The following is a 24,127-nucleotide window of genomic DNA, read 5'->3' on the forward strand; positions in this document are numbered from 1 at the left end:
AGCACTACAATACACATGTTAGTCCTATTTTCAATCACTCAACAAATATGTTTTAAAAGATTATATTTAAACATTTCAAACATCTCATATCTAAATAATGTGAGATTTGATAACTCGTAGAAAATTTTAAGACTTCTTAAACCCTACTATGTATATATGAAATGTTTTAAGTGTTTAAATACAACTTTTGAGTGTTTAAATGTTTTAAGCGATCGCAATTTAGTACTATAGGTGATATTTGAAGTTTAATTGGAGAGAAAGATGAAGAAATCATAGATGGAAGGAGCTAAAGCCCATGAAGGATCATACGGATCATGAATCGCAAACAAAGAAGAAAAGTGTTGGGAGCTTATGGTCGGCCGCTTCAGTTTTCAACAATGGAGGCACAAACAAAAGGTTAAAAGGATGAAAAATGGAGGTGGGTCTGTTAGATTGCCAATGGAGAATTCCATATAGAGAAGACCTTGTGATGTAAATCCAAGGGGAATGAATTTGAGTGTTAGATTTGTTTATACTTTTTTTTTTCAATTAATTTGCAGTGAAGGATAAATCCATGGTCCTAACAACCATTTCTTCAAAATAACTACCCACACCATATCAAAACCCGGGAAAATCACCCCTAGCAAAATCACAATCAAGAAACATGAATGAGTATTTGAATCAAGTTAGATTGAATTAAATGGAAAAAAATTTAAATTCGATGAGTTTAATTATATTTTATAACTTAAATTTTATTTGAATTTTTTTTTGAATCTATTCGAATTTTTGCTTACTTTTTGTTGTAAATATTAATCGTAAGAATTAATAAAAAGATGCTATATCACCATGCTGTTAAAGAGAAAACGAGAGTGATAAAAAAATTTCAAATTTCAAATTCGAGTGAATAAATTAAAATTTTTATCGTTTAGTGATCAAGAATATACTTAAGTGATGAAGGGTTAGATTACGCAAACTGAAATTAAAAGACGTTGGCAGATAGCGTGGTGCTGCCACGCTTGGTTGTGGTCGCCACATTGTTGGCGACATCTCCACTCGGCCGACGTCCCTTGGTAATAATTAATGCCACGTGGTTTAGCCACATTTGATTTTCTTTTCTACCGTCATATACATAAGATTGTAAAATCAGAAAATCGTCCCTCTTTCTCTTTTATAATCCAATCTGAGGAACACAGCATGTAACTTGCCCGAAATGTACTATATAATTTGATATTGATTTGTTTATTTATACTTATAATACCAATTCAAAGGTTGATATGGTGGCTATTATTTTTTAGTTTATTTAATAATTTATGAATAAAGCATAAAATACAATTATATCCCACATGCCATTGCATCGTCAGAGATTGAAATTTAACTTATAAATTACTAATTAAAGTACGATGGAAATTTAGGCCGGAAAACAAGAAGACATCCAAGGTTTACATTGAGCGAAAAGAGTGGGAAGACCCCCGTGGTTTTCATTTTTATTTCAATCCAAGGAAGCTTTCCTTTTCTTGGGTAGCTAAAGCAATCCTCCCCGGAAGCCTGCACATCGGAATATGCCATCAGAAGACAACCGGCTTCCGCTGTTATCCGACCGGGATTCGGACCAGGATGCGGCGTACGAGTCGGGTGAAAAAATCCACATCGTCGGAATCAATGAAACGGGGGATGAAGGGTCACTGGGTGTCCCGCCTTTTTCCTGGAAAAAGCTTTGGCTTTTCACCGGACCCGGTTTTTTAATGTCGATAGCGTTTTTGGATCCTGGTAATTTAGAAGGGGATCTTCAAGCCGGAGCTATAGCGGGCTACTCTTTGCTGTGGCTGTTGATGTGGGCCACGGCTATTGGGTTGTTGGTTCAGCTGTTGTCGGCTAGGCTTGGTGTGGCGACGAGGAGACACTTGGCTGAGCTATGTAGAGAAGTATCCGACTTGGGCCAGGATGATTTTGTGGGTAATGGCGGAGTTGGCTTTGATTGGGGCTGATATACAGGAAGTTATTGGAAGTGCTATTGCTATTAAGATTTTGAGTAATGGTGCTTTGCCTTTGTGGGCTGGTGTTGTTATTACAGCTTTTGATTGGTCAGTATTCTTATGATTTTTGATGAATTATTTTCTTATTTCAATCTTTCACTAGTAACTTTTTCTCCAGTAAATTTTTTTATTACATATGATCTCTGAATTTTGAAGATTTTTGAGCTATTTTAGTAATATAAAACCAATTTTCTGAGCAAATGATAAAGTGGACTTTTTAATGTTATAATTTTGTCAAACCCTGATTAAGTTAATTTATTCTCGTACCTTTGCGAAGTATCGGGCTGTAACATCATAGCAACTTGTTGCAGTATGATCACTTTTCTTTCTCTACCTTGTTTCAGTTTTATCTTCTTGTTTCTTGAAAACTATGGAGTGAGAAAGCTGGAAGCATTTTTTGCTGTCCTTATTGCTACAATGGCAATCTCATTTGCTTGGATGTTTGGTCAAACAAAACCCAGTGGCACCGAAATTCTACTTGGTGAGGCACTCGGTTCCATTGTTGGCTGTAGCAATTTCTTTCGTACAATATTGTGTAGTTGACTTATCAGTTATGATCAAATGGTTTGGTTTTTCAGGTGTTTTGATTCCAAAACTTAGCTCCAATCCATCAAACAAGCTGTGGGAGTTGTGGGCTGCATTATTATGCCTCACAATGTATTCTTGCACTCTGCTCTCGTGCTATCACGTGAAATCGATCACAGCAAGAAAAGCCGAATGCAAGAAGCTCTCAATTATTACTCAATAGAGTCTGCCGGAGCACTTTTGATATCCTTTATAATCAATCTTCTTGTCACAGCCGTCTTTGCCAAGGCATTTTATGGCACAGAAATAGCCAGTGGCATTGGTCTTGTGAATGCTGGGCAGTTTCTTCAAGAAAAATTTGGAGGTGGGGTATTCCCGATTTTATATATCTGGCAATCGGGTTGTTAGCAGCCGGGCAAAGTAGCACTATTACCGGCACTTATGCAGGGCAGTTCATCATGGAGGTTTCTTGAACTTGAGGTTGAAAAAATGGCTAAGAGCATTGATCACTAGGAGTTTTGCAATTATTCCTACTATGATAGTTGCTCTTATTTTCGATACTTCTGAATCAGCGCTAGATGCATTAAATGAATGGCTTAATGTGCTTCAATCTATTCAAATCCCCTTTGCCCTTATCCCACTTCTTTGTTTGGTATCCAAGGAGCAAGTCATGGGCACCTTCAAAATTGGTTCTGTGCTCAAGGTATGCTACTGCTAATGTACTTGTTTTGTTGTCCAAAAGAATCCATGTGTCTATGTTACCATGCCACCGTTTCTGTTTATGCTCTTAAACGTTTCCCGTCTCTCACTCTCTCCTTTGCAGACAGTTGCATGGCTCGTGGCCATTCTGGTGATGTTGATCAACGGGTATCTTCTACTCGACTTCTTCTCCTCCCAAGTCACTGGTGTAATATTCACAAGTGTAGTTTTTTGCGTTCACCGGCGGATATGTTGCGTTTATAATCTACCTTGTTTCTGGAGGTTTACTTCATCTGCTTGTTACCCTCAAAGCAGACAAGGAACTGAGTGATGGATCTTACCCTTGTCAAGCGATGATATCAGCCAATTGATTTAGGAACAGTCAAGCTCTGCTTTCATTGATGAATTTCTCCATTAAAAAGCATATGGCTTTCTTAAGGCTAAAAATGTAGCAAGTACCAATTTGAAAACTGAAACTAGGTTCAAGTACCAATTGAAAAAGGTATAAATATCACTAAAAATCATAAAGCTAAACTGAGGTGCACGGTAGTATATTAACCCAAGACGTAACGGCGGCGTTCTTAGGGTTTTATACATTTTTTTTTTCATTCAGTTTGACGCAGAGTGCAAACCTATTTCTGGTTCGATACAAAACAAATTCTCCCTCTTTGCTGTTCAATTACTTCGCCTCTGCCCGTGCCACCGTAGTTGCCATCATGGCACGGGGCTCGTAACCCTCACCGTTGAAACCGTAGCTTGCGTCTCATAACTTAAGCTTTTAATGAGACTCTTTTGGTATTCAGCGTTAAAATTGTATTTCAATGGAATTCATACCACATTCTTAAGCAAAGTTCGGAAATATCTCCAATTTCAATACAAAAGCTTTACTGTGATGCCATGAAATTGTGGGTCTGGCTTTATTATTTTCTTATTGTGATTGCTTCTCTAATAGGACTCTATTCCGCACCGCTGAAGATGGTGATTTTTGTTGGTAGGTCCATTCCGTGAGCACTGACTGGTGCATGAATAAGGTTGAAGAGAATGTAAATTATCCTTTATTTTAGAGTTTTTAAACGGTGAATGTATTTTTCAAGTTTATTGGAAATTATTTATAAGTATGTACTAGTTCTAGTCCTAGTGTGTCCACCGATTCAGTACTGCCTACTTCGATTTTAACCTATTACAGGACTAGAACTCCAATCTATTTATTTTATAGAAAGACACATAGATTGATGCTTTTGTTGATTGTGTGTTGCTAAGTGATTTTTTATATACTATATTTAACTCTTAAGTTGATATTAATGGTTCACAGGTTAAACAAATGCCAACGGAGCATTTGATGGCAATAATTGATGAACTGTTAATGCAGACCTGCAGGTTAATTAGAATTTTAAAACATCTTACGGAAATGTTTTGGAAGATTTCTGGTCCGTTCATCAACCTACATTTCTAATACCACTGCAATTGTACGTCTTCCTTTAGATCATTCAAACTCTTTCAATATAAATTGTTTTCTTGTTTAAGTTTGCTTGCTGAACATAGTGTGAAGCCTCCATACCTTCGCAACTTATAAGTTGCTGCAATGGAAGTTTAGCCATCTACACGACAGTTTATTACAGTGTGTGCATGCAAATTTTTCTAAAAATATTTTTAACAGAAAAAAGAAATGTGTCGACATTTATTAATCACATCAAAAAAAATTGAAAACAAAAAACGATGAAGTGAAGAAAAACGCCCGAACCCAGCATCAGAATAGTCAAACTGGGGTATTATTAATTTATTTTCTTCTTATCTGTTGGGAAATAACCGAGAACGAGTAATTTCCCTATAACCAGATTAGTGAGAATGCGAAATAAAAGAGGAAAAATAATATCCGAAATTGATACAAAGTTCAGCCAATTTACTTACGTCTCCGGACTGCTGCAGATTTTTTACTAAGAGGAAAATTTACAGGTGTTTACAAACACTCACCACTCACAGAAAACTCTTAGCATTGGGAGAAAGAAAATGATTGGTATGGTTTTGAAGCTAAATGAGCTAGGGTATTTATAGTTGAAGCTTAAGAATCTTGTAAATACCCTAAAGTCTAGGGATTAATTGTGATTATCCCATTATCATTTTTCAACAAACATCTATTAAACTTTGAAAAACTATTTTTCAAAGAAGCATTTACCAAACTTTGAAAACCATTTTCAAAAAACTTTACCAAACTTTGAAAATACGAAATTTTTAATTGCCAATTCACCCCCTCTTGGCCGATTCCGTCGATCGATTAACTCAACAATTGGTATCAGAGCCTAACTCATTTGAAGGTTTAATCGCCTCTTAAGTTGATTCGGGAAGAGTTATATCGATTATTAAAGTCATCAATGGCCTCCGCTTCAAACTTCGACTCCGGTCTCGATTCGATGCCCGTCAACAAGCCTCATTTCTTCAATGGAGCTAACTATGCCTATTGGAAGAATAGAATGATGTACTTCATTCAAGCAAGTGACATGGGAGCATAGAATGCTGTAGAAGAAGGATACATCAAACCTCTCACTCATCCAAGGTTGTGGAGTGAAGGAGAGACAAGAATGTTCCAGCTCAACTCCAAAGCCATCCATATTATTTTGTGCTCTTGGACCAGATGAATACGGAAGAGTTTCATCGTGTACAACCTCCAAAGAAATATGGGACAAGCTTCAAGTCACACATGAAGGTACATATGAGGTAAAGAAATCAAAAATTAGTATTCTAACGCATAGCTATGAAAATTTCAGGATGAAACCAAATGAAGACATCAAAGCTATGACGGATAGATTTTCAACGATTGTCAATGGTCTCAAATCATATGGAGAGATCATCTCAAATGAAAAGCTTGTGAGGAAGTTAGTCTACTCCATCCCAAAATCATGGCAATCAAAGAAGACGGCAATCATCGAGTCTAAGGACCTATCGTCCTTAACTCTTGAAGAACTTATCGGTTCACTCCTCACTCATGAGATGATGCTTGAAGATGAGGTGGACCTTGATAAAGTTGAAGAGACACCAAAGGAAAAGGAGAAGAAGAAAAATATTGGAGTTGCTCTCAAATCCATAAAAGATGAGAGTGATTCTAATAATGATGATGACGACGAGGAAATGGCATTGTTTGCCAAACGGTTCAGAAAAATGATGAGACCTTACCAAGAAAGAAAATTCAAACGAAACGAAGGCCTAAAAAATGAACCAAAAGAAAAGGACCCAATCATTTGCTATGAATGCAAAAAGCTGGGGCATGTCAAATATGATTGCCCACAATTGAAGAAAAAGGGTCAATCAAAGAATAAGCACAAGGCTCATGTGGCTACATGGAGCGATGAAGAAAGTTCCGATGAAGAGGAACAAGAAGTAGCAAACTTGTGCTTGATGGCATTCGGGGAATATTCTAAGGTAACCTCTAACTCATCCGATTTTGATGATTTATCTTATGATGAGTTATTTGAGGAGTACAATGGGTTGGCTTCGGATTATGAGAAATTGTTTTTAAAATATAAAAATGATGTTTCAAAATTGAAAATTGAAAACAAACTCATATCCAAAACCAACAACGATCTTGAAAGTAAAACCAAAGATTTGCAAATCAAACTAGAAGAGTTTGAAAAGAAAATTTTAGATTTGCAAAATTTACTTTCAAAGATCAATGATGATCATCAAAAGAAAATTGATGATCTTAAAACTTCTTTTGATAAAGTTGGAACAAAACATTTTGAAAAAGGTGGAAATTCAAAATCCAACTTTGTTAGAAAAAGTTTTAGAAACTACAATAATCATAGAGGTCCCCAAATAACCTCTAATGGAAAAATCATTAGAAGTATGTGGGTTCCTAAAGAACTCATTACTACTAAAGATAAAAATATCCTACACAAATGAATACCTAAGGGGACTAGGATTTTGGAAACTAATGAATATGGACCCAAAAGAATTTGGGTACCAAAAATCAAAAATTAATCTATGTTTGTAGGGAAAGGATCATTGCTACAAGGCACGGGAAACAAATTCAAATTCATGGTACCTTGATAGTGGATGCTCAAGACATATGACCGGAGAAAAAAGCCGGTTCATTGGCTTAACGCCAAAAATGGAGGAGAAGTGACTTTTGGAGACAATTTAAAAGGTCACATTGAAGGTATTGGTACAATAGGTAATACCTCTTCCATACAAATTAAGAATGTTTTATATGTGAATGGATTAAAGCATAATCTATTGAGTATTAGTCAATTATGCGATAAAGGATTCAATGTCTTATTTGAAATTAATGGTTGTAAAGTCATTGACATTGCATCTAATCGGATTATGCTTGTTGGTCATAGAATAGGAAACATTTACATGGTGCATTTAGATTCTATTGATATGACTAATTTATGCCTAGTTACTAAGGATGAGCATGATAGTTGGTTATGGCATAGGAGACTAGGTCATGCTAGTATGAGTGTTTTGCAACGGTTAATTCAAGGAGACTTAGTAAGAGGGTTGCCTAAGCTTAAATTTGATAATGATAAAATATGTGATGCATGTGCTAAAGGAAAACAAAAGCGAGTTTCTTTTAAATCTATTAATGATGTATCAACTAGTAGAGTATTACAATTGATCCATTTAGATCTTTTTGGGCCAACTAGAACTACTAGCTTGGGAGGAAAACAATATGCATTTGTCTTGGTAGATGACTACTCTAGATACACTTGGGTTCTATTCTTAAGTACTAAAGATGAAGCATTAGAAAATTTCATCACATTTTCAAAAATAATCCAAAATGAAAAAGGTTACTCTATCACTAGTGTTAGAAGTGATCATGGAACTGAATTTGAAAATCGGGATTTATTGAGTTTTGTAATTCTAATGGTATTAGCCATAATTTTTCAGCACCTAGAACCCCTCAACAAAATGGAGTTGTTGAGAGGAAAAATCGAACTTTAGAAGAAATGGCTAGAACCATGTTTTGTGAAAATAATTTGCCAAAATATTTTTGGGCGGAAGCCACAAATACCGCTTGTTATGTTGTAAATCGAGTAATGATTAGGCCAATTTTAAAGAAAACTCCATATGAAATTCTCAAAAATAAAAAGCCTAACATTAGCTATTTTCATCCTTTTGGATGTAAATGTTTTGTTTTAAACAACGGTAAAGAAAACCTTGGCAAATTTGATGCTAAAAGTGATGAAGGAATTTTCTGGGTTATTCCTTAAATTCTAAAGCTTATCGTGTATTTAATAAAAGAACTTTAGTTGTAGAAGAGTCTATACATGTTGTTTTTTATGATAATCCCCTTCCGAGGAAGGATTCTTCTGTTAATGATGATGCAGGTATTGTACAAGCAAATGACGTTAGACATGACGTTGGAGAATCATCATCAAAGGAAGAAACAAAAGATGAGGAAACTCATGATCCCCTCGAGAATCCAACCGTGAAGAAAGGGAAGTATCTTTTCCAAGAGAGTACAACTATGTCAAGGATGGTGAAATTATAGGTGATCCATCAAAAGGGGTAACTACTCGATCTTCTCTTAGAAATATCTGTAATTATGTTTCATTTATTTCATGCATAGAGCCTAACAACATCAAAGAAGCATTAAAAGATGAACTTGGATTAGGCTATGCAAGAAGAATTAAATCAATTTGAGAGAAGTAAAGTATGGACATTAGTTGAAAGGCCTAGTAATAAATCTGTAGGTACTAGATGGGTTTTTAGAAATAAACTTGATGAAAGTGGTAATATGAGGAACAAGGATAGACTTGTGCTCAAGGCTATACTCAGAAGAGGGCATAGACTATGATGAAAATACGCTCCCGTAGCTAGGATGGAAGCATTAGAATGTTATTAGCATTTGCATGTTTCAATGAATTTAAATTATATCAAATGAATGTTAAAAGTGCATTTTTAAATGGTTTTATAAAAGAAGAAGTGTACGTGGAACAACCTCCAGGTTTTGAAGATTCAAATTTTCCGGATCATGTTTTAAAATTGATAAAAGCTCTTTATGGTTTAAAACAAGCTCCTAGAGCTTGGTATGAAAGATTGTCAAATTTTTTAATTGAAAAAGGTTTTTTAAAAGGAAAGGTTGACGCTACATTGTTTTTAAAGAGAAAAGGTAAAGATTTATTAGTAGTTCAAATTTGTTGATGATATAATATTTGGTTCTACTAATGATGTTCTTTGCCAAGAATTTTCTAAGCTAATGCAAAGTGAGTTTGAGATGAGCATGATGGGGGAGCTCTCATTTTTCTTGGGACTCCAAATCAAGCAAAGAAAAGATGGCATCTTCATTAATCAAGCTAAGTACATCAAAGATATGCTCAAGAAGTTTGGACTGGAAAATGGGAAACCTCATAACACTCCAATGAGCTCTTCAACAAAGCTTGACTTAGATGAAGGAGGTAAATGTGTAGATGTTAAATTATATAGGTCAATGATTAGCTCTTTGCTTTATCTAACCGCAAGTAGACCGGATATTATGTTTAGTGTTTGCTTGTGTGCTAGGTTTCAATCATGTCCTAAAGAATCACATTTACTAGCTGTTAAGAGAATCTTTAGATACCTTAAGGACACTCCTAGTTAGGACTTTGGTATCCTAGAGACTCTAGCTTTAGCTTGCATGCCTTTTCTGATGCGGATTATGGAGGATGCAAATTAGATAGGAAAAGCACTTCCGGTACTTGCCAATTCCTTGGAAATATGCTGATTTCTTGGTTTTCAAAGAAACAAAATTGTGTTGCATTATCTACCACTGAAGCGGAATACATTTCAGTCGGTAGTTGTTGTGCACAAGTTTTATGGATGAAACAACAACTTTTTGATTATGGAATTGAAGTAGGTACCATTCCTATCAAGTGTGACAATACTAGTGCTATTTGTCTCACTAAAAATCCCATCCAACACTCTAGAACTAAGCACATTGAAATAAGACATCACTTCATTAGAGACCATGTCACTAAGGAAGATGTAGTTCTAGAATATGTTGATACTTTGCATCAATTAGCGTATATCTTACAAAACCCTTAGACAAGGAAAGGTTTGGACACTTAGAAGAGAATTAGGTTTAACTAACCTATCTTCACTTAGTGTTTAAAATAATTTAGCACTTTTAATAAATACTGAAAAATGCTTATATAATAATTTTGATTGCATTCTTGCTATTAGTTAGGGGGAGTTTATGATTCTTAGTGAAAATTAATTTTATGTTCAAATAATGTTTAAAGATTAATTTAATTGTTTGAACATAATTATTTTTCAATATGAGTTGCCTATACCTAGAGAAGATTAATTTAGCATTTATGTGCTTAAAAGTCGGATTTTAGCATTTGGTGCAGAGGGAATCGATCCCCATGGGGAACCGATTCCCCTTTGAAGGGGAACCGATTCCCCCACAGGGGAATCGATACCCCTGGGGTTCTGTTAAAATCGGGCAAGAACACCCAAAACCCCAAAACCCTAAAAACTATTCCGCCGTTCTCTCCTCAAACACTCAAATCTCCATTCTTGCCTCAAATCATTGATTTTAATCGGAAATCACTTCAAATATCATCTCCTAAACTTGCAATCATCATTAAAATCGTGCAAACAACATCTAAATCCCCTCAATCTTCATCTTTCGAGGTAAATTTTTCTAAACTCTCTATTTCATTGATTTTGAACATAGGATTAGTTTTAATTAGTTCTAGGTTGAAATAGTGATCGGGCATTGATTGTTTAGTGATTAGAAACTAGATGTTACAACTAATTTCATCAAAAACACAAAAATTTTCCAAAAATTTTAAATTTTCAAAATTAAAAAAAAAATTATTGTTGTTTTTCAAATCATTGCGTTTTGATTAAATTATGTTATTGTTATGAAAACTATACATATATTGTTTCTCAAAACCATATTTTTTTTAAAAGTTTTTCAAAAACTTTGCCCATTAGGATTGATTTAGAGAACCTTGAAATATTGAGGACTCAATTGAGTTTTGGGATTAATTGACTCGGCTTACATAGCCAATACATTCGGATTAGATAATGAAGGGATTTCAAATGAAAAACAGGTTTTAGGATCTCGTTATAAAAGAAGGGATAGTGCAAGTGTCCTAGACCTTCATGAACGTTTTCTTCATCTAATGATTTCTTGGTGGTTTCGACCATCTGGAGGTCGTTATTCTACTCTTAGAGCCTTAGATCTTTGGTGGTTACATTGTTTCGAAACAATATTAAAATCAACCTACCTCAGATTATTTTTGTTGAAATTGTTGAAACCGTAAATCTTGTTCCTAATAAAAAACTTTGTTCATCTCTTGTTTACGGTTGTATTTTGAGTAATCTGTTTTCCAAAGCTGGGCTTAGAGTCGGTCTAGATGCCGTTTTCCTCTTAAGAAACAAATTAACATTCTTTCCTTAACGAGAGCGGGATGGATTAAGGATAAGGAAACCGGGGAATGGGTTCGAACTTCTGCAACTACTCCGGGAGCTAGTTCTTCACAAGCTCCACCCGAAGCTGACGAAGATCTCGAGCTTGAGCAACTAATGCGAGACATCGATGAAGCTGAAGCTGAACCTGAGCAGGCCGAGGAGCAGCCCGAAGAGCAAGCACAACAATCGACTCAAATGCCTCCATATTTTCAATCTTTTATGGAGACATTTGATTACCGATATGCGACCATGAATTCGCGCTTTATTTCTATAGAGTCCCATTTATCCACAATGATAGCTCAACAATTAGAAATTCTTCGGGAAATGCGTGCAAATAATGAAGCAACCAACGCACGTATTAATGACCTCACTAACGAAATGGCCGCTATGCGAGCTCGTTTTCCTCCTCCTAATCCGGATATATGATTAAATGTTTTACTTTGTTTTCCAAACTTATTGTTTTAACATTTTGAATTTTTGGGATGTTTGAATTTGAGGATTGTGAATTTGTTTGGATTTATGGATGGTTTGAACTTATATGTTGGTGTGATTATTTATTATTGCATCATTACATCATTATTAGCAATATGACCAATTTTGCCATATCACATTATTTATGAATATTGATTACGGAACTAATGGCTAACGTTTCTCTTAATTGTGATCTTAGCAGCTTATGCATATATATACCTAATCAATTGGCTTAATATTTTTCACGTTTATTTGAATCTTTTTGATTTAACAAAAAGGGGGAGAAGTGTGTTTTAAGTGTGTTTTTAAAATGATGATAAATGGGAGAAGTGTTAAAGTAAGGGGGAGTAATTTCAAAACTTGATTTCAAAAATCTTAAAATTAATAAAATGTTTTGTTATATCAAAAAGGGGGAGATTGTTGAAAACATTTTGATATTTTGATATAACAAATTAAGTTAAATGAATTTTAAGATTTTCCAAAATGATTTTCTAAGTATATTCGATATAATTATTCGAATATCAAAACATTACTCAAAATATTTCAAAAATCATTTTTAATCCTTACTTAAGTGTAAAATTAAGTTTTAATCTTAAAACACTTTCAAAATAATCTTTCGAAGTATTTCGAACCATTTCAAAGCCAAAAATTCCAGATTGCTCAGAGGGAACCGATTCCCCCATGGGGGTACGATTCCCCCCTGAATGGTTTGGCTCTGAGATTTCCAGAATGCTCGGAGGGAACCGATTCCCCATAGGGGGTACCGATTTCCCCCCTGTTCAACGGTCGAAATATTTGAATTTTACACTTAGGGAACGATTCCCCATAGGGGGTACGATTCCCCCACGCTCAAACTGTTTTATTAATTGTTTTCACACTAAAACGGCTATATGATCTTCACTAATCATCCCAACGTTCAGAAGAGATTCAAGGTGTATTTAAACAGTTCTGAAGCCCTGATCAACAAGAAATCATAGAGAACAAGAGAGAAGCATCAAACACCAAGTTTGTGCAAATCAAGCTAATTTTCCTTTCAATATTCATTTTGCTTTCAAGAACACCATTTGTGCTCATTTGTAATTATCTTGAGTGTTATTTTCTTGTTCTAGAATTGTGCAAACATCTTACCTTGTGAGTTTTCTTGTAAGTTTGCAAATTTGTAATCTTCTCTTTGGGAAAAAGAGTGTTCTCAAGAGTTGGGGTATACTCTTGAGGGATTTTGTAAGGTTATCTCTTTGGCCTCAAAAGAAAGAACAAATTAGTGAATTTGTTAGAAAACCCTTAGTGTGGATAGCTAAGGTAGTGGACGTAGACTTTGTTTGAGAAAGTCGAACCACTGTAAATCGCTGTGCAATTACTTTCAATTTTTCTGCAAAAGCTTCCACGAAATTTTTAATTGCCAATTCACCCCCTCTTGGCCGATTCCGTCGATCGATTAACTCAACATCTTCCAAGAAACTTTGGAGCCAAACCATCTCCTTGCTGGCTTCCGTAACAACAACATATTCTACTTCAATGTGGAGAGCAACTATCTTCTGTAGTTGAGAAACCCAACTCACTGCAGTACCTCCTAGAGTATAGACATACCCTGTATGCTCCTTTTAATGTCAACATTTCAGCTAAGTCAGCATCTACATAGCCTGTCAGTATCGTATCCACCTTCGAACGAAGTGCTTTGTTTGTAGTAACCCGCAGATATGAGGATCCATTTGACAGCTTCCCAGTGTACTTTGTCCGATTATTCATGTACCTGCTAACAGCTCCACTGCTGAGCAATATCTGGTCTGGTACAAACCATGACTACATCAGACTTCCAATTGCTTAGACATACGACACCTTCACCATGTGCACATTTTCCTCCGTCTTTGGTGATGTTCTTTAGAGAGTCTAAATGAACACTAAAGGTGTACTATAGTTTAGCATCTTGATGTTGAATCTGGAGAGTACTTTGTTGATGTACTCAGCCTGTGATAACATCAAAGTCCCTGACTTTGTGTCTCTCTGATCCTCATCCCAAGAATCTACTTTGCAGCGACCAGATCTTTTATAGCAAACTGTTTCGACAATTTTGCTTCAAGTTTATAATCTTGCATCTGAGCCTGCAATGAGCATGCCATCAACATACAATAATAAAAAATGAAGATGAAGCCTTTTGGCTGCCTCATATAGATTTCTCCTTCAATCACCATGAAGGAAAGCTGTCTTTACATCTAACTGCTCAAGATGTAAATTCTTGCAGCTATAATTTTCAACACCAGTATGATTGTAGACATTTACGACTAGAGAGAAAATTTCATTGTAGTCAATACCTTATTTTTGCTGAAAGCCTTTGACAACCAATCTTGCTTTGTAGCGTAGCATCGTGCTCTCATCTTTCATGGAAGACTCCCACTTGATTGAATCCTCCACCTGCATGCTTCATCATAGCACTCTGGTTCACCATGTCAGTCTGTAACAAGTAGTGCAAAGAAGGCGAATAACGCTGGGTGTTTAGGAATTTGGAGCGTCTTAGTTCTGGTGTGCCTGGTTCTTCTTGAACTGCTTCAGGACTGATCTGAACATCATTTCAGAAAATCTCTCGAACTCAGCAAATTCTTTATTTCAGCTTCAATATTGAGCTACTTGATTTTATGGTTGACATGTCTTTGTACATCACATTCTCATTGAAAATGACATCTCTGCTTCTGATGATCTTCCGATTTTCGTAGTCCCAAAATCGGTAATCGAACTTATCACCACCATAACCAACAAAGGCACATTTGTTGGACTTAGCATCAAGTTTACTTCTTTCAGCAGAGTCTATGTGTACATAAGAAATACAACCAAACACTCTTAAGTGTGAAAGGTTTATTTATTTCTTGCTCCAAAATTCCTCCGGTATTCCACCATTCAAGGGAACTGAGGGCCTACGTTGATTAGGTAAGCTGTAGGTTGATAGCTTCAGCCCATAGAAACTTGGGTAATCCGACATGTATCCTCATGTTTCTGGCATGTTCATTCAGAGTTCTGTTCATGCACTATGCTACGCCATTCTGTTGCAGTGTCATGAGAACTGTTATCTCCATGTTGATCCCATTGTTTGCGCAGAAATCTCTGAATCTTCTATTTTTGTACTCTCTTCCATTGTCAGATCTCAACCGCTTGACTTTCAAATCAGTCTTATTTTCCACCATGACCTTCCATTTTCTGAAGGTATCAAAGACTTCTGATTTCTTCTTCAGAAAATAAACTCACATCTTCCTTGTAGAATCATCGATGAAGGTGACATAATATAATGAGCCTGCAAGAGATGGAAGTGGAGATGGTCCCCATACGTCAGTATGAACCAACTCTAACTTTTCTGCCTTGAGTGTCTTGCCAATCTTTGCAAAACTGACTTTCTTTTGTTTGCCAAAGACGCAATCCTCGTATAGTCCGACATCTACACTCTTTAGATCTGATATCTTCCCTTTTGACAAAAGTGTATTCATCCCTTTCTCGCTCATATGGCCAAGCCTTTGGTTCCATATGTTTGATTTTCCATCAGCATCTGCTACTGCAATGATATTCTCTAAATTTGAAGTTACATAGAGAGTATCAGTCTTCTTACCACGAGCAATGACGAGTGCTCCTTTGGTAATCTTTCATTCACAGCTTGAAAAAGTTGTATTATATCCTTCTCCATCAAGCTGTCCTACAAAAATCAAATTTCTTTTGAGGCCAGGAATATGTCTTACTCCTTTTAGCATCCAGGTGGTCTGGTTTGACAACTTTAATCGGATGTCTCCTTTTCCGACGATCTTCAAGGTTTCATCATCAGCTATATGAACCTTCCCAAAATCACCACTGACATAGTTCTCCATGATTTCTCGGCATGGGATGGAGTGGAAAGATGCTCATGAATCCAAGATCCATGATTCAATCAGACTGTTGACGCTTAGAATCATGGCATCACTTGTATCCTCTATCACGTTGGCAGATTCCTGTGCGCCGATATTTTTCTTCGGTGCTCGACAATCTTTTTTAAAGTGACCCTTCTTGCCGCAGTTATAACAGGTAAAATTTTTCTTTCATGTTCTTGATTTTCCCCTTCTGGATTTGGATCTGCCACGATTTGAATTTCTTTCTGAAGTTCTCCCTCTGAACTCCTTGTGCAAGGCTGAGGAGGTTGATGCTTCACCCGATTCTCTTCGTCAAATTTCTTCGCTTAGTACCAGATCCCGAACATCGTCGAATTTCAATTTACTATTTCCCGACGAGCTACTAACTGCTGTAACAGTAGCATTCCAACTATCTGGTAGAGATGATAAGAGAATTAAAGCTCGAACTTCATCATCGAATTCAATTTCGACGGAACTCAACTGGGTTGTGATTGTGTTGAGTTCATTTAGGTGTTGAGCCACCGATGCCCCTTCCGCCATCCGCAAATTGAACAATCGCTTCATCAAATGAACTTTGTTTGAGGCCGATGGCTTCTCATACATATTGGAGAGAGCCGCCATAAGACCCGTCGTGGTCTTTTTCTTTGCTATGTTGAAAGCAACATTGCGGGATAACGTCAGTCGGATAACTCCGAGGGCTTGTCTGTCGAGAAGAGACCAGTCTTCATTCTTCATGCCATCTGGTTGCTTTCCTGAGAGAGGTTGATATATATTTTTCTGATACAGAAAATCTTCAGTCTACATCTTCCAAAAGCCAAAGTTCGCACCATCGAACTTTTCAATTTTCACATTCCCTTCGTCTGCAACCATCGCTCCCACTCGAATCTGGCTTCTTTGGATCGTTCTGACAAATTTTGCGAACCGTTGTGTATTAGAACACCTCCGTCGACAAATTCGTATCGCCGATAAAATTACAATATTCACAAAATTCACTATTTACATGAATAGTAACCTCGCAAAAATTGAAAAAATTCACAACCAAAAGCTCTGATTACTAGTTGTTGGGAAATAAACCGAGAACAAGTAATTTTCCTATAACCAGATTAGTGAGAATGCGAAATAAAAGCGGAAAAATAATACCCGAAATTGATAACGGAGTTCATCCAATTTTGCTTACGTCTCCGGACTGCTGTAGATATTTTACTAAGAGAGAAAATTTACAGGTGTTTACAAAACACTCACTACTCACAAGAAAGCTTTCTAGTATTAGGAGAAAGAAAATGATTTTGGGATGGTTTTGAAGCTAAATGAGCTAGGATATTTATAGTTGAAGTTTAAGGACTTAATCTTGTAAATATCTTAAAGTCTAGGGATTAATTGTGATTATCCCATTATTATTTTTCAATAAACATCTATCAAACTTTGAAAAACTATTTTTCAAAAAAAACATTTACCAAACTTTGAAAATCATTTTCAAAAAAACATTTACCAAACTTTGAAAATTATTTTTTCAAAATTAGTTGTCAAACTTTGAACTTAATTTTTAACAATACTTTCAACATCATCAAAAATTAAGAGACCAAAGCAAAAACACCCCAGAATTCACAGGCTGCATTAAGGTACCATTTCTTCTTTCCGTTTACTTTTTCATGTTCTTTTACTGTAGAATATCTGTTTACTACTCACTTTTAATTTTGATATACGCATTTCGATCCTCGTTTAATTTCCCTTATTTTCATTTGCTATATATAGATGTATCGGAGGTTGACCGTTACATGAAAAGCAACCCGTTTTTTTTTGGGGTTTGTTTCTGACACACACAATGTGAAATTCTGAAACAAAATGAAGAACATTACTTTGAAGTTACCGACTTGCAGGAATTGGTCAAAAGATAATGGTTAAAGGAATTTTCTAGAACCTTACACCTTATGAAATGTTTGCTTGAATCATATCATCTCAATGCAATAACATAAGTTTGTTTGTTTTATATCCCATTTCAGATTGGACAGCGAGGAGACCATAGGCGTTATAAGAGGCGAGACAGGTTTCGAAAGGTGCTCAGCTATGGCAGCGCATATCCAACGGTTAATTAATCGAGGGTGGAGGGTACAGGTTAAGTTCGTACCGAGAGAACGTAACTCAGTGGCCGATGGCCTTGCTGGTATGGCGTGGAACGCTACCGTGGGGATGCAATTGTCCCAAGAACCTCCGGCGGCATTGCAAACGACCTGGCTTGAGGAGAGTCGGGATATGAACCTGGTTTAAAACCGTTATCGCTCTTTGTAATAAAAAAAATTAATGTTATTTTAGTTATTTAATTTTGTTAAATTCTCAGCCTTTCGTTCTAGTTTTTTTTTACACTTAGTTATTTAAATTTGAAATTGTAAATCTATTAGCATCTTTATTAAGTTTTAGATTTTAGTTATTTAAGATTTTGAGCATATTTCCAGATTGATATGGAATAATGTTTTAAACACTGGGATTTGCCCACAAAAGAGATAAAATGTTCCAAAACTTAGATTAAGTTTACAATGCATAATCATCCTGGATTTGAGTCAACAAAAGCGTATAAAACAGGGATTTTTTTTTTACAAAATGTAATTTGTTAACTACACCAGTGGAGATCATCTGGCCTCACCAACCCTCAATGTTGAGAAAACTTGGCTAGCAGTTACACCTGAACTGTCGTCAAACACTACAGTTGCATCTTCTTCGTCATTCAAAGGTAACAAACGAAGAAATGGCGTCCTGAATTCTAATGAAGCATTAGTTGTACTATCTTCATACGGTCCACCGTTCATTGGACTTAACTGAAGATGCAATGCGTACTCTAAATCGCACAACACGTCCCGCATAATCGGCCTTTCTCTATCAGATGGCCTTAAACACTTTTCGGCTGTCTCAGCAAACTTCCCTAATGAGCTGGGGTTAATTGTATCCACTAGCATTGGATCAATTATCTTCTTAAGTTGTCCATTCCTCAGCCAAAGCATTCCCCATTCAGCTAAGTTCACTTCTTCCCTCCTATTCGAGGGGATAATGGTCAGCCTGGCACAGAGTACTTCGAGAAGCACCACTCCAAAAGAGTAGACATCGGATTTATCCGTCAATTGCAGTGATTGGAAGTATTCGGGGTCGAGATACCCGAAATTACCTTTGATGTTAGCACTGTGTTCAACATCAGGAAGGACTAATTTGGAGATACCGAAATCAGCAACTTTCGCTGCTAACTGTTCATCAAGTAGGATGTTTGTGAACTTAACATCACGGTGAATGATTCCTCCAGCTGAACCGGTGTAGGTAATTAAGTCCTTTGGCTGCACCAATGCAAATTTCAAGCCGAGCACTGTACGATTTGTCGAGAGAGGGAGTTGAGTACTAGAGATTATCTCTAAGGGTACCCCTCCCATGAACTCATACACCAATATCATTTCCAATCCTTCATCGCATTATCCTATTAATGAAACAAGGTGACGATGGCAAATTCGGGAAAAGACAACAATCTCTGTCTGAAATTCTAAAAGGCCTTGGCCATGTCCTGGTTCACTCCTTTCGACGAGAACTTTCTTACCATGAAACAATCATTCATAGACTTTTCCAAATCCACCTTCTCCAATCAACAAACTGGAATCAAGCTCTTGGTCGATTGCTCAATTTCATAATAAGGTATTCTAAGAGCAAGATTCAAGTTGGAAGGGGACATGTTGGCTGAAGATTGTGCAGGCTTTGCTTTCCTGCTCTACAAAACCACAAGTACTGCCACTATCAAAATAATAACAAATGCACCCCCAACAACTGAACCAACAATAGCAAAGAGATTACTCCTTTTACTTGCAATCTTCTCTGCAGGCAAAATAATCTTCACTGAATATATTGCCCCAAGTCCTATTTTTTCCTGAGAATCGGACCCATGGCCCATGCTTATGTTCATGGTTCCAGATTCATCAGAATCAACCACAAAATCGAAGTAAAACGGAGTTGCCAACTGAATCGTTTGCTCATACGGACTGGACAAACTTGTTGTAGATAGAGAGAATAAAGACAATCGAATCAAAAGAATCAGCAATTATTTCACAAAAATGCAAGCGAACAAAGTGTCTAGAACTCTTACTCACATTAAAGCTCTAAGTTATATTGGACAGATTCAATTGCCTGCTCTCTTCTACATTCATTTCCTGTGCAGTCCTATAAATAGGACTTGGGGCAATATATTCAGTGACATTTCCTAATTGGTATTCAGGCTCACCACCAAAAAATGAACTAGCAGCTCTTGGATTAAATAAGAAACCATCATCTGGTATCCAGTTCCTCCACAATGTATCATTCTCTGGTGTGAGGATAGACCCTCCAACATTGATCCTATAAAGGGTATGTAGAACATGAGATTGCGAACGGTCGAAAGAATTTCCACGTCCGGCCGCCGGAGTAATGAGCGGAACATTATCGTTTATGAACTTTTCAGGGCAAGAAAGACTTCAATGGCATTTATAAAAGCTAGATTTGATCCTTCAGTAGGTACAAAGTGAATTCTAAATCTTCCTGCTCTAACATTGACCAAAAATTCCCTGATGACAAGTAAACCAGGATTGTTTTTGAAATTGAAATTTGACAATAGACTAAACTCTGAATCTACAACACTGAATATATCGCTGGCTAGATTGGTAGAAGATGAAGGAACAAAGAAATAGTGACGTGCAAAGTATGCGCCGCTTTCTTTCATCGTAAACTCGTAAAATGAAGGTTGTCGATAGGTTCTTGCGGACCAGTAGAATGGAGACATGCCGGCCGAGGGACTCCTATCTTGGACAGTGCTGCTGCCTTGTCCTACGAAGAAGGAAACGCCAGAACGCCGGTCGCCGACAAAGTTGTGACCATTGTTGTCGTTGACGTTGGAATTTGACCCACTGTTGATGAAGTACTCAGAAGAAGGCGTGTAAGCTGATGAGGAAGGTAGTACAAGAAGAAAGATAAATTGTTGGAACATAAGCTTTTTCATTGGAGAGAAATGAGATGTTTGTATTGTAACTCTGGAGGTCATCATGTTAGGACACTTTAAAACAGAGTAAAGGTGGTGCGAATCAATCAGGAATATGATCAGTTAAAGTAAAATAGAGAAGTGAAGGCAAAAGGATAAATTACACCATGAGTCATTAGGAAAAAGGGTAAATTACACCATGAGTCACAGATGTAACACCCATTTCTTGTATACGTTTTTGTACATAAGTCACAAATGTCACATGACTTTTAGAACATTTCTTTATTTGTAAAACTCATAAAATTTTGTTTTGAAAATAAAATAAAATATTTTGATATAGTAATAAAACATTCTTTGTAACATATTATCAAAACTTATCACTTTAATACATTTCATAGCATTAATATATGCCAACAAATTTTCAAAATAGACATGATTGTCCTACTGTTACTGATGAGTCAACCTTGGATTGATGATAGTTGCTGATGTACTCCTTAATCGACTAGTCTTTGCTCTTACCTACGCGTGAAATTAACACACGTTAAGTATTTACTTAGTGAGGTAATATAATGTAAATAAACTGCAATTCATACATAAGCATATCATGGCTATTGAAATACGAACTAAATCGTATACTTCATAAGAATCAGTTAACAATCTCAGTTAAACCAAGTTTCTTTCATATAGTCATCGAAACTATTCTTAGTATGCCCAACATACTTATTTTTTCTGTATATTTTTCCCAATTATCCTTTATTTTGCTCAATGTATGTTAAATGAGAATGTAAGGTACATGCATTGCACCGAAGTGTTGAAATGGTCATTCACCTTTTATGAATACCATGAGTGGCACCCTTTATGTTGAAAATGTACCGTTATGCATTTAACTTTCATTAGTGACACCTTTTATGCCGAAATGCACCGTTATGCATTTAACTTTTATTAGTGACACTTTTTATGCCGAAATGCACCGTTATGCATTTAATTTTCATTAGTGGCACATTTTATGCCGAAATGCACCGTTATACATTTAACTTTCATTAGCGGCACCTTTCATGCCGAAATGCACCGATTTAAACATTTATTTTGGCAACATCGATAACCATTGCACAAAATCAACATTCATCCATTCATTTTAGAGCAATTCATACTCTAAAACTTATTCATAATATCATTTCTACACACACACGTTATGAAAATATACCAAAATGTTGTATAACATACATTTAAAAAAAACATTTGAGGTAGACTCATTGCGAGTCTTCCTCCTTTTATACAAGTAAAATAAATGCACTCACATGATATGCCTCACTAGTATGCTTTAATGATTTCCGACTTATCTTTTCCCTTTTTCTTGCTTGACTCAGGAGCTTGGTTATGATCTTTGGCTATGGGGAGAGCACGGTCACGGGGAAGAAGAAGGAGAAGAAGAGAACTTTGCTAGCTTTTCCCCATTTCTCCAAACCAACTTATTAAATATCCCCTTTTAAAAGAATATTAAATTCATTCATTCTAAAAGACTAAATTATCCTTCCATTCTTCCATTCTTACTAATTAGTCTTAAACACAATTTCTAAATCATTTCTTATAATTTATCATTTATTCAATTTAATCCTCCAAAATTTTAAATCCTTTTTCAAAATAGTCACTGACCCGATATTTGAGGTATTACATAAACTTTACTCTGTCTTATATTTTACTAATCAAAATGATGTCGTTTTAGAGTATATTTGAGTTTTTCAAAACAGTGTCGTTTTGATTCCTGTGCCACATTATAATGTAGTTAAAAAGTTAACGGGCAGAGTGAGTAAAATGATTCAATTTGTAAAGCTCAGTGAGAAAATTAGAAAAACTGAAAATTCGATGAGCAAAATAGGAGATAGAGTAAAGTAGAGTGAGAAACCATGAATAAAGTAACACCTTATAGTTGGGAGCAGTGGCGTATGTACATTGACAGTATGACCACCCTGAAATTTCCTAAAATTCAAATTTTTTTCTTTAAAACTCAAAGTTTCCTTCATTAATATACATGTTCCCACCATGAAATTTGATCGTATAATTTTTTTATCATTAATATATGTGTGATAACCCTCAAAATATTTTCTAGATCCTCAATTAGTTGGGAGACCATTTGTATACATTACCCTTATTTTTATCAAATTGTCTCTTTTTTTGGACAAATTTTAACCCTTAAACTATTAAAGATTATATCCGTTATCCTACTTTTTTTAAACACTGTTGAAAATATTTATCAACTAAAGTATGTTATATGACAATTTTAACTGTATAATTTTAATGAAAAAGATGAATAATATTTTAAATCTTTGACAACATGATGTCCCAGAATTGGGAGAGCCAAAGGACTTGGCGAAAGATTTTTGTGAGTTGTTATTGCATGTTTTAAGAGCTTGATGTTGTGGTCTTTCATGTTGATATCGAATAGCTAACTAGTTGATAACTTTGTAAAAGGCCACATTTTGGGGCCTTTTAACTTAAGTTATTGAATGTTTAAAGGCTCATTTAGGACCATATAGACGTATTTAGAAGCATGTGGTGGATTTCGATTTGCTGTGGCATTTTATTTTTACAGTGGTGCTACTTTATGGGAAAGGTACTTGTCTGATGATGTACAGGTATTGAGAGCAAGGAGAAGAGGAAAGAAAATGTCGTGACATAAGGAGATTGCTGAGCAAAATGAATTTGTCGAGGTCAACCGACATTTCGAAAGTGCTGTAAGTGCGGGAAGATATTTTTGAAGCCAGCTGTATCCAGCTGTCCGAGAGCTCTGCCCGAGAAATCCACCTCGAAGATACGCCTGAAGGGATCAGCACTGCAACCGCCGGTTCTGCTGATGACGCCACCTGACCCTGCAGATCCTGGCTGTCCTTGGGCGTCTGCCACGGGATTATGCCGGTCACTCAACCAGCTACCCAGGTTATATCATCACCTGTCTTGTCCGACTCCCAAGCAAAGTTAACCATGGTTTGGGAAAGTCAACTCTTAGTTCAAGGGTTAATTTTCCCCTATAAATAGAGGATGAAGCCACATTGTTAGAGACTTTGGTTCCACCCAGATTTGAGCTTAAAAAGTTAGAGAGAGAAGGTCTTATCTTTCTCCGTCAATCCTACTTGTCGTGGTATTTTTCCGTGACAAGCCTGCAGGAGTGGCGCTCTAGGCATCCGAGA

The 24,127-nt window shown here is 36.2% G+C and overlaps 2 pseudogenes; one reads left to right on the forward strand and one right to left on the reverse strand.

The window, feature by feature from the left end:
- The first annotated feature begins 1,432 nt into the window (after nt 1-1,432).
- LOC120216387 lies at nt 1,433-3,688 on the forward strand (annotated as a pseudogene).
- Nucleotides 3,689-18,572: 14,884 nt separating this feature from the next.
- On the reverse strand, nt 18,573-21,005 carry LOC120216505 (annotated as a pseudogene).
- Nucleotides 21,006-24,127: the final 3,122 nt, after the last annotated feature.

This window comes from Hibiscus syriacus, unplaced genomic scaffold (genome assembly GCF_006381635.1).
Source record: "Hibiscus syriacus cultivar Baekdansim isolate YM2019G1 unplaced genomic scaffold, ASM638163v2 tig00110160_pilon, whole genome shotgun sequence".
In the NCBI taxonomy this organism is placed as follows: domain Eukaryota; kingdom Viridiplantae; phylum Streptophyta; class Magnoliopsida; order Malvales; family Malvaceae; genus Hibiscus; species Hibiscus syriacus.